This window comes from Xyrauchen texanus, chromosome 22 (genome assembly GCF_025860055.1).
Source record: "Xyrauchen texanus isolate HMW12.3.18 chromosome 22, RBS_HiC_50CHRs, whole genome shotgun sequence".
In the NCBI taxonomy this organism is placed as follows: domain Eukaryota; kingdom Metazoa; phylum Chordata; class Actinopteri; order Cypriniformes; family Catostomidae; genus Xyrauchen; species Xyrauchen texanus.
The window spans coordinates 32,505,996-32,517,127 of NC_068297.1; the positions used below are offsets into that span (position 1 = coordinate 32,505,996).

The window sequence follows — 11,132 nt, forward strand, 5'->3', positions numbered from 1 at the left end:
ATAATGTTTGTATTTTTCTGTTATTTATATTTCAGTGATCTGACATCTTGTTTCAATGACAGTTACTGTACTTTGAAATGTGGAATTAAAACGCCAAATGGAAATTTGTCTGGTTTGATCAATCATTATTCTTGATAAACTGCATGCTATAAATATAATTATATATATATATATATATATATATATATATATATATATATATACAATAAGCGCGACAGATCGCTCGAAAAAGCGTTTGCCTCCGACGGTCCGCCTTCGATATAACGGCGTGGCGGCGGCTGGCCAGCGGGCCGTCCGCGTATCGAGGCGGTAGGAAGGCGGCTGCCGCTTTAAAGCGGCTGCCGCCGGCGGACCGCCGGCGAACGTGTTTGCGATATCGCCATTCTGCCGCTTCTACTGCCGCCGGCGCACCGCCAGCGGACCGCCGACTTCTTGCTATCTGGGTAGCTGCCTCTTCCTCTGTCTGGAGAACACCAGTCCTGCTGCTCAGCAGCTGCAAAATGGGAGGGAAAAAATAAATTAAACTACTGAAAATATCAAATGGGTTGGTATGGGAGCCTTTTAGTCTTTTACTGAGATTTATATTTATTGATACTTACTCTTCTTTTTCTTTGTCTCGTGCGAGCAATGATCCTGCTGTCCTCCATCTTCTCTTTGTTCTCATCTTGGGCCATCCTGTAACCCCTTCGAACAGTTTCAAAATATGTCTTGCAGGATGCTAGAGAGAGGGAGATAGTGAGCAGGGAGAATGTGTTTATTTATAACTAACTAGTCTATACAGTTAAATAGTTGTAGTCTTGGTATATTCTCTTGTGACTTACCTTTAACAACAGCAGGATCTACGTCCAGTACAGCCATGGAGACGCTATTAAAGAGATAGGTTGTGACCTCGAGGTTGTGGGGGGAGGATAGACTGTGGAGCAGTAATTAAAGAAGGTTGATTAAAAATATAATTTAGAAGAAAGGACTGTTATGAAACAATAGTTTTAAAGATATACCTTGTCTGTGGGTCATATTTGTGTGTGTTGTTTTCCCCATTGTGCAATCTGCGTACAGCTTCCTGTAAAAATCCAAAATAGTATGAGAGCTCAATTCAAATACATTAATAAATAAAGCACACAAAGTTAAGCGGACACCGCAAAATGTTTGTGACTTAAAAACTAAAATAAATAAAATAACTTACCGCAACAGATTTATTCCCAGCTCTCTTTAATTTCTTCGAAGCAGGCTCCTCTCTTGCCTCTTTGAGCTCATCGATGTCCGCCTCCATCTTAACCAATCTCTTGTCCATCGTCTCCAGCTTTTCAAATATCCGCTTCAAACTTGCATTCACCATATTCACCAGTCGGTTTTCGTTCGGACTCGGAGTTTGAAAAGCCACGTTGTCCGGGCGTAAAGGAGTAACATCTCTACTCTGCTCTCCGTAAAACTCCAGCGTTCTTTTGCAAGCCATCTTAGCGTTGTAAATAGGATACGGCGTACCTTTACTAACCTGTATATTTTAGATATCTTTTGTTTTATACATACTGGTAACACCCATCCACAAACAAAATGTGCCGCCTCTAAAGTTTTCAGGTAATGCTATTGGTTACTTTCACTGACACAAAACATAAACTGATTCCGTTGGTTGGAACTGGATGACGTCATTGTATTTCATCCAATTGCACGCTTGGAAAGTAGAAATACGGAAATCAAGCACTGTAGCGAAATAAACACAGCAACCTCAGTCACTCCTATTTATTTTTTCATTGTCAATCTGTATTGTGTTGATGCCTTGCCTGTTTTTGTTGTTGTTGTTGTTGTTGAACTGTATGGATCTCTTCATTGCACACCTAACATGCACTTACATTTACATTTAAAAGAATGCCTGTTAGATTATGGTCCCGTCTATGCCTTTTGGTGTTTCTCATTTGAGCGGTTAAATGGAATGTTGGGACAGTATCATAACAACAACAGAAATATTGAGGTTCAGGTCATGAGAAATTTCCAACAATGTCAACAGCTCCAGATGCCACTGCAAAGCGCCTATGCAACTGAATTCATCAACATCCTGTCTACAAAAGATGTGGGTTCCTTGTCAATCCATGACACCACTGATGTAATGTACATAAAACAGTATTCATGTATGTCATCTGCAACACTTGTTTTTCCAGATGTGGAGATGGTTAAAGCACTACCCCCATTTAAGAATGTAGTATTAACAGATTCAGAGAGACAAGCTTTGTTGTCAATGTACACACAAGTGTATCCTAACAGCTCCGTCTCAAAGGTTGGTCAATTAGCAAAGGCATGCTTTAGAGTAAGAAGCCTTGGGGTGACTTTTTGTGTAAGAGGCAGGGCTGAAAGGTCAGCGTGTGTATCTGCAAAGTGGTGTGTTTACAATTCAAGTTTTGAAGAGCCTGTCCTTGATCCTACTGCAGAGGTGCGTCCTGGAATAGTGAAACAATTCTTTGTAATTTCTGTGAAAACACAAACTTCCATTATTCAGCATGTAGTGGCAAAAATAATGTGGCTGCACCCTCACCCAGACAGGCATTTCTTTGGAAAGCCTGTGGAAGTTTGGGGTATCAAGGGAATAGAGTCTAACATTGCCTCATCATTCCTCCCTGTTGAGCGCATTACAAGCAGATGTGTTCTCAGTACCACAACTGTGCAGTTAAGTCACACTAGGGAGAGAGTGTCTGTGGTCATTCCAATGTGTACAGTGGTAGAGATTTAAAAAAGTTGTATCTCTGAAGTGATAATTTGTGTGTGAAACATTTTTGTTGTTTACATTGTTTTACATTGTTTATTTTGTAGGTTTTGTATTGTTTGAGTGCATTTTACACTAAATAAATTTGCATAATCCTAATGAGTATTTCTCCTTTGTTATGAAGAGCAGTGGACACCCAGATACAAACTTCTTTTCAGGTACTACAATCTTTGTTGTAGATTGACACAATGTAAAGCACTTATCAGCCAAATCACCTTTCCTGAATAGTAAGGAGGGGGGCAGGGGAATAGGGGCAATCTTGAGCTGCCAGTCCCAAAACAAATTAGCATTTACAAAGCCAAGCCATCAACTAACAGCAGGGAGTCAGACAAGTTCCTGTTTTCGGGCATTTGCAGGCATTTACAGGTACGCATAACAAAGTTCCAAAGATCCATGCTAAAGAGCACATTTAGCGGGCGTATTCATTGCCTGAATTCTCCCGTTTACACCTCTTTTGACGCAGTGTGTTTTTCAAAGTTTCAAACTACTTTTAATTTGACAAAGCATTTTAAATGCATCAACTATGGCATGATACGCTGAAAACAATTGAGATCTAACACAAAGTTCATCTCAAGTATATTACAATGTTGACTTCTACAGCCACTTTTTGTTAATTTAAGGCTATATTTGTCAGCCACAATAAAGTAATGTCTTTAAATTATCTTTATTTGTGGGATCTCTTATTAAAAACTGATACTATATATGTAATTTGTTTGATTAGTTAATCTGTATCTTAATAATCAGTGTATATATACAAACATAGTTAAACCTAAATGATAGCACTGTATTGCTGTTCTCATAAATACATATAATATTCTTAATCCCCAATACCTGCTGTGTTAGTTCCCGCATTGGATAGCAGATGAAGAGCCTCTTCTCTCTGTTAGCAAAGTGCAGGATCTTGTCTTTGAACACAGGCACACCAGTTCTCTTTGAGCTTTGAGGTGGTATAAGGATTCAAAACTGAGAAGTTCTTTAGATATCAAAGTAAAGATAAAAGACAAACTGTCAGATATTTACAAAAAATACCCATGATTTTACTATAGTAAGCATAATTTAGCCATGTATTTGTAGTTAAAGTAGCCACAGTAGCCACAAAATTAACCATGGTTACACAGTCATGGTAACTACAATTTTACTATAGTAAATAAAACCGTGTTTACTGTATGGACACTGCAGTTTTACTGTAGTAAAACCATGGTTGTTATAATTTGACTATAGTAAACCTTGGTTTCTGCCAAAAAAAAAAAAAATAGACAAAAGAAAAAACATGGTTCCCCTTCTGTCACTCACTAAATGTTGTGTCAATATAGTGACACTAGGGGTCGCTCTTGAGAGCCCCAAAACACCTCAGATCTTTTGGGGGAATTGGCAATGGAGTGCACACTACTCCCCCGGACATACGGGTATAAAAGGAGCTGGAATGCCCACTCTCAATCCGATTTTTTCTTCGGAGCCGAGCGGTTGTGGATCAGTGAGTTGAATCCCACTGCTGTTCTATTCATCTCTGAAAGAAGCTCTGAAATATGCTGTTGGATATACGGTACATTCCAGTGGCTGAATTGGCAACTTTAAAACTCTTCTACCATCTCAACGCCTTCACTAAAATACGGGGAAAAAAATCCACCGTTGAGGATTTTGGCCAGCATTTCTTAGCGGTGAAGAAGCAGACGGAGGCCATCCAACACATCCTGCCCCGGCATGGTTCAAGGTCCCACAACCCGTCTGCTCACCACTGAGGGCGCCCCCATGCGGCGGCAACTCAGACGGCTCCGTCACAGTCCGAGCCAACCGCTTGGCCCCGGCATAGAGTCCCCGTCTCACAGTCTGGTGGTAAGAGCCCAAGGAAGGCCTCCAAGTGCCCCTGAGATGGACGACCCAGGAAGGAAGCTGGTATACAGACCACTCTGTCCCCCAATGGAGGAGAATTCTTTGTTCCCTTTTGTTTTGATTTCATCGCATGTCCAAGGGGCTGTGGTACCCACATTTAAAAAAAGAGTGGTTTCCTCACTCCCTGAGTCATACATCCAGTGTTACGGCCGTCTTTTTCATGATCGCAATACATCGAACACTTACAGCCAGGGCACCACGAATGTAAGCTCACCGCATTTGCGTATCTGGCTACGGCACACACACACCCACTGCCAGGCGGTCTTGACGATAAGTGAGGGCACTCAGCCTCCTCCACCATTGATGACCGGTACTATGGTGGGTAAGTGGAGGGCGGTAAGTGCTTTGATGTACCCATCAGCACAGCCATGAGCTTGGGATACAAGGGTTCTCGCTGCCGCAAGGCTCTACCTGCAGGTACATCAAATGCGTTTATCCCCTTGGTGCCCCTCGCTTAGAGTTTGGCTAGTACTCTCCAACCCATCGCGCTGGTTAGCTATGCGATTCAGTTTGCATGCCGCCCGCCTGCGTTCAGCGGTGTCCATTTCACCTCAGTGGGGGGGCGAGAACTCCGCTGCCCTGCATGCTGAGATCGCAGTCCTTCTGCAGAATGACAAGATAGAGCCTGTCCCTCCAGCCGAGATGAAGAAGGGGTTCTACAGCCCCTACTTCATCTTGCCAAAGAAAGGTGGTGGGTTGCAGCCAATCCTGGACCAGTGAGTGCTGAACCGGGCCCTGCACAGACTCCCGCTCAAGATGCTGACTCAGAAGCGCATTCTGTCATACGTTTGGCACTTGATGTGTCCTCATAAACCATGTTTACAGCATAATTACATGTGAATAATCTTGAAAAGTGCTAGTGAATAGTCCTTGTAAACATATACTGTTTACCTGAACACACATACACACACAAAATAAGAGAGGCAAATTACAATAATGATCTAAAGGTAGAAATGTATTGTCTGCTTCAGTTACCGTCTGTAACTGAGGGAACACTTCTTTTTTTCATAATTAATATTTAAGATGTAGAAAGCTTGAAAGCTTGAAGTAAGTATCCAATGTGCCCCACAATGTATTTTGCTGAAGTGCTTCTCTGTGATTGACAACAAAAGCTTGAAAGCACTGATTGTTTTCTCCAAACATTAATGTGTATAATAAATTGATGGCATATTTTGCACGTTGCAGGTAATCAGCCACTTGTACCAACCTGAGAAAACAGAAATGACTGTGCATCAATGCATGAAGAAGACTTAAGTTTAAAACCTTTAAGTACACATCATTAGGATCAGTAAAATAATTATGCGTCTGACACTGTACTCATGACTTATTAGTGTAGTGTTACTTTATTTTCTTCTGAAGGCAACCCTAACCAAACAACCCCATGACACCAGCCCATGGCAAACCTAAGGCCCTTTTTCATGCCTGTGTTTAGAACAGGATGATGTTCCAAGGGGCATGCACTACTACTACTACTAATTTACAATTGTTTAAAGTATTGCTGCTGATGGCAGCATAAAAAGAATAAATCACTTTTGCATTCAGAAAGAGCACAACAGAATGCAGAGTTCTCCAGATGTGTTTTTCAAAGTTTCAAACTACTTTTAATTTGACAAAGCATTTTAAATGCATCAACTATGGCATGATACGCTGAAAACAATTGAGATCTAACACAAAGTTCATCTCAAGCATATTAAAATTTTGACTTCTAAAGCCACTTTTTGTTAATTTAAGGCTATATTTGTCAGCCACAATAATGTCTTTAAATTATCTTTATTTGTGGGATCTCTTATTAAAAACTGATACTATATATGTAATTTGTTTGATTAGTTAATCTGTATCTTAATAATCAGTGTATATATACAAACATAGTTAAACCTAAATGATAGCACTGTATTGCTGTTCTCATAAATACATATAATATTCTTAATCCCCAATACCTGCTGTGTTAGTTCCCGCATTGGATAGCAGATGAAGAGCCTCTTCTCTCTGTTAGCAAAGTGCAGGATCTTGTCTTTGAACACAGGCACACCAGTTCTCTTTGAGCTTTGAGGTGGTATAAGGATTCAAAACTGAGAAGTTCTTTAGATATCAAAGTAAAGATAAAAGACAGACTGTCAGATATTTACAAAAAATACCCATGATTTTACTATAGTAAGCATAATTTAGCCATGTATTTGTAGTTAAAGTAGCCACAGTAGCCACAAAATTAACCATGGTTACACAGTCATGGTAACTACAATTTTACTATAGTAAATAAAACTGTGTTTACTGTATGGACACTGCAGTTTTACTGTAGTAAAACCATGGTTGTTATAATTTGACTATAGTAAACCTTGGTTTCTGCCAAAAAAAAAAAAAAAATAGACAAAAGAAAAAACATGGTTCCCCTTCTGTCACTCACTAAATGTTGTGTCAATATAGTGACACTAGGGGTCGCTCTTGAGAGCCCCAAAACACCTCAGATCTTTTGGGGGAATTGGCAATGGAGTGCACACTACTCTCCCGGACATATGGGTATAAAAGGAGCTGGAATGCCCACTCTCAATCCGATTTTTTCTTCGGAGCCGAGCGGTTGTGGATCAGTGAGTTGAATCCCACTGCTGTTCTATTCATCTCTGAAAGAAGCTCTGAAATATGCTGTTGGATATACGGCACATTCCAGTGGCTTTCTCTCCTTCTACACGATAAGAATAGATTACGCCCCTGGGTGCTTTGACAGCACTATTAAAATAGTATATATTTCTGCAAAGAGTATATTTTCCTCTATTAGAGCAGCACATTGACATGAGTGTCTTTTTAAAAACGCCTTTACGTCTTTGCGCGATTCCTGGATGCTTTCGTTATCTCTCTGCCTCAGATGGCCACGGGCGCTGCCTCACGTGTCTGGACCGCAATCACACTGAGGCAGCGTTTGTGGATGGTTCGTGTTCTCATTGCGAGAACATGACCATGGCAGTGTTCCAGCCACAGCTTTCCTTCTTCTGGTGGAAAGCCACTCCAGCTGCCCCCCCGCACTGCACCTTCTACCTACGGGTACAAGGCCAGCCCGGCTGGCGCTGGAGGCAATTTGGGGATTTCAATGGGTACGGGTAATTCCCCGCGGACCTCCCGTTCCCCAGCACGCTCGTTTGTCCCCGTTGAGTTCTGACATGAGATTAGCTGGCCGTGACGTCTCTTTCGGGGCTCACGAGCAGGATGAATTCTCGATCTCTGCATCGGAGAGTGCGCTGGCGATGGCGGACGCTGAGGACTCGACTGGGCTGCCACCTTCGGGTCAGCCCACCCAGTCTGAGGCCGACACAGAGCTGACTGCCGTGCTTGCCCGGGCAGCCGCCAGTGTCAGGTTGGACTGGATACCTCCGTCCTTCCCTTAGCACTCGCGGATAGATGATTGGTTCCTGGGTTCGGGGAGCTGCTCACGGACACGCCCCCTGGTTCCTTTCTTCCTGGAAGTGCAAAATGAACTGACGAGGTCATGGATGGCACCTTTTGCTGCCCGAAACCAACTTCCCGGTTCATCTGCTCTCACTACCCTTGACGGCAGGGCGGCGCACAGGTACACGGAGGTCTCTCAGGTGGATGAGGTGGTTGCGGTGCACCTGTGCCCGTAAAACGCAGCCACCTGGCGAGATCGTCCGGCACTCCCCTCCAAGGCCTGTAGGACTACATCATCTCTGGCGACCAAAGCCTACAGTGCTGCTGGACAGGCCGCCTCCGCCCTGTATGCCATAGCCCTCCTGCAAGTACAACAGGCCAAGGCACAGAAAGAGCTGCACATGGGTAGTCCTAATCCTGATATACTGCAGGAGCTGTGCTCTGTGATCAACCTTGCCCTCCGGGCGACGAAGGTCACGGCGCAACCACTCGGGCAGGCAATGTCCACAGTGGTGGTCCAGGAGTGCCACCTGTGGCTAAATCTGGTCGATGGGGGATGCCGACAAAGTTCACTTTCTCAACGCACCCATCACCCAGATCGGTCTATTCAGCGACACCATTGAGGACTTTGCACAGACTTTGATTCGGCAAAGCACAGGTAGTCCTGTTCGCTTCCTGGGAATCCTCCCACTGCCCGCTCTTGTATTCCCTGACGGGAGCCCCCGTTGGGACAGACAAGCTGGCACACAGCTGGCCCCGGGGGCTGCGCAAATACGCGTTCCCCGCAGTGAGCCCCAAGGTCAGGGAAGAAAAGAAATAAGTCACCTTCATGGCCCCATACAGGACCATCTAGACTTAGCTGTCGGACCTCACACTCCTTGTGACAGCAACGCCCTGGCAAATTCCCCTGAGGAATAATAACCTTGTTATTCAGGGAGGGGGCACCATCTGGCACCCACGCCCAGACCTCTGGAACCTCTACGCCTGGCCCTTGGACAGGATGCGGAAGACCTATATGGCCTACCACCAGCAGTGGTAGACATGATCACTCAGGCCAGAGCTCCCTCTAGGAGGCAGTTTTAGTGAATTGTCATTTGTTTGTAAGGTGGTGTTCTTCCTGAGACGAAGACCCCCAGAGATGCGCAGTTGGGTCAGTGCTTTCCTTCCTGAAGGAGAGGTTGAAGGGGCGGCTGTCTCCCTCCACCTTGAAGGTATAAGTGGCCGCCATAGCAGCCCACCACGACGCGGTGGACGGTAAGTCCCTAGGGAAGCACAACCTTTTCATCATGTTCCTCAGAGGCACCCAGAGGCTGAATCCTCCTATTCCATGCCTATTCCCCTCATGGGGGGGCATTTCACCATGGTCCTCCTGGGACTTCGGAGAGCCGAATCAGTCAGTCGATGAAGCCCTCTCCATGAAGACAGCCCTCCTGATTGCGCTCACCTCTATCAAGAGGGTTAGGTGATCCTGAGACCCCGGCTTGGCTATGTGCCCAAGGTTCCCACAACCTTCAGGCATCAGGTGGTGAGCCTGCAAGTGCTTCCCCTGGAGGAAGCAGACCCAGCGCTGTCTTTGCTGTGTCCGCTCTATGCTTTGCGCATCTACTTGGAGCTTTAGACTCTCCGAGCAGCTCTTTGTCAGAGACAAAACAGAGGCTTGCCCACTGGATCGTGGATGCCATCACTTTGGCATTCATTTTTGTCAAAAGAAATTACTTACATGTCTCCAGCGTTGTCTCTAGTGATCTTCAGTCTTCATGGATGTTTTTGCGTGGCATCCGCAACACAGCACCGCTCTGTTACAGGTTACTCAGTGAATAGTTATAAACCCAAGCTGAAAACCTGAAAATTTGCTGAGACAGACAAATGTATATGTGGTTGTAATGTATTATATGTGTGGTATCTGCCATATCAGCGGAATATCTGAATCCAGACAGTTTATGTTTTGAAAGTTAATGCACAGCTGAGGTATAACGGCTGCTTCGCTTTTTGCCACATTATCAGAATACGCATTAATTTTCAGTAATTCAACTGTCCTAATTATTCTAATTATTATATCAAACTGGCTAAATAAACAAATAAATTAACCACAGTTTCCAGAGTTGGCACTCTTTCTCTCATTCAGCAGCCTTCACAAAGGTTTGAAAATGTGCATAAAGACGTAAAACATATAGTTTCTTTCATATCCACTTTCCAACCCAGCAGTGTTCGGTTAAAGTGTTAGGTTTATGGACTAGTTTTGGCCACTAGAGGCCCTCATTGTATTTCATTTAAGTTTCCCGCCATTGTATCATGTGTTATTATTCTCACCAGTGCCTAATTTTCTGTGAGCGTATTTAAGTTGCTCTGTTCCTCTTTTCTATGCTCAGTGTTTGATTTGTTGAGACCTACCTCTCCAGTCTTTTGGTAAATCCCTCTTGTGATTGTCTCTGGATTATTTTGCTGTTTTTTTTCTGACTTTTATTTTTGTTGTCCAATTTTTTCCTGTGAACTTTTTTTGATTTCTTATTTTTTTGGGGAAAACACTAATTTACCTTTAATGTTTCAAGACCCTTTTTGGCTTTTTGTATTGACTCCTTGGAACTATTTGGAGTTTCTATTTTGGAATTACTTTATAATTTTTGCATTGACTTTTTGAACATTTTGGGATCTTCTGTTGGTAATACTTCATAATTTTTCTATTTGATTCTTTGGAATGTTTTTGGAGTTTCAGTTTGGAAATATTTTAAAAAGACATTTAGCGTATTCCCTGACTGAGCTCTCATTTCTGTAACTGGGTCCTCCGCCTTCTCCTACATTCAGCCCTCACAATCTAGTTCAAAACTTGGTCCTTACATACTGTTATGATCCCTTGTTGTCTGTCCCGTGTTTTCTGTTTCACCCGTCTCTGTTCACATTCCATGTCACGTTTTCCTTGTTGTCCGCCCCATGTTTCACTGTCTTCATGTTAAAACTACATTTCCCATGATCCCCAGCACTCATCACTACCAGCCTTGTGTCATTGTGCTCACCTGATTGTAGTTTGTCATCATCTTGTATCCAGTGTATATATACCCTGTTTGTTCTCCATTTCCTTGTCTATCGTTGATGTTTGTGGACGCCTGTCTCCGTGCTC

The 11,132-nt window shown here is 43.5% G+C and overlaps 1 long non-coding RNA gene across 1 annotated transcript; it reads right to left on the reverse strand.

Annotated features, from left to right (window-relative positions):
• Positions 1–447: 447 nt before the first annotated feature.
• LOC127662214 (uncharacterized) lies at positions 448–844 on the reverse strand. Its single transcript, XR_007972866.1, has 3 exons — positions 822–844; positions 600–718; positions 448–493 (listed from the first exon to the last, which is right to left on the reverse strand). It is a non-coding gene; the product is annotated as an uncharacterized LOC127662214 (long non-coding RNA).
• Between the last annotated feature and the right edge of the window lie 10,288 nt (positions 845–11,132).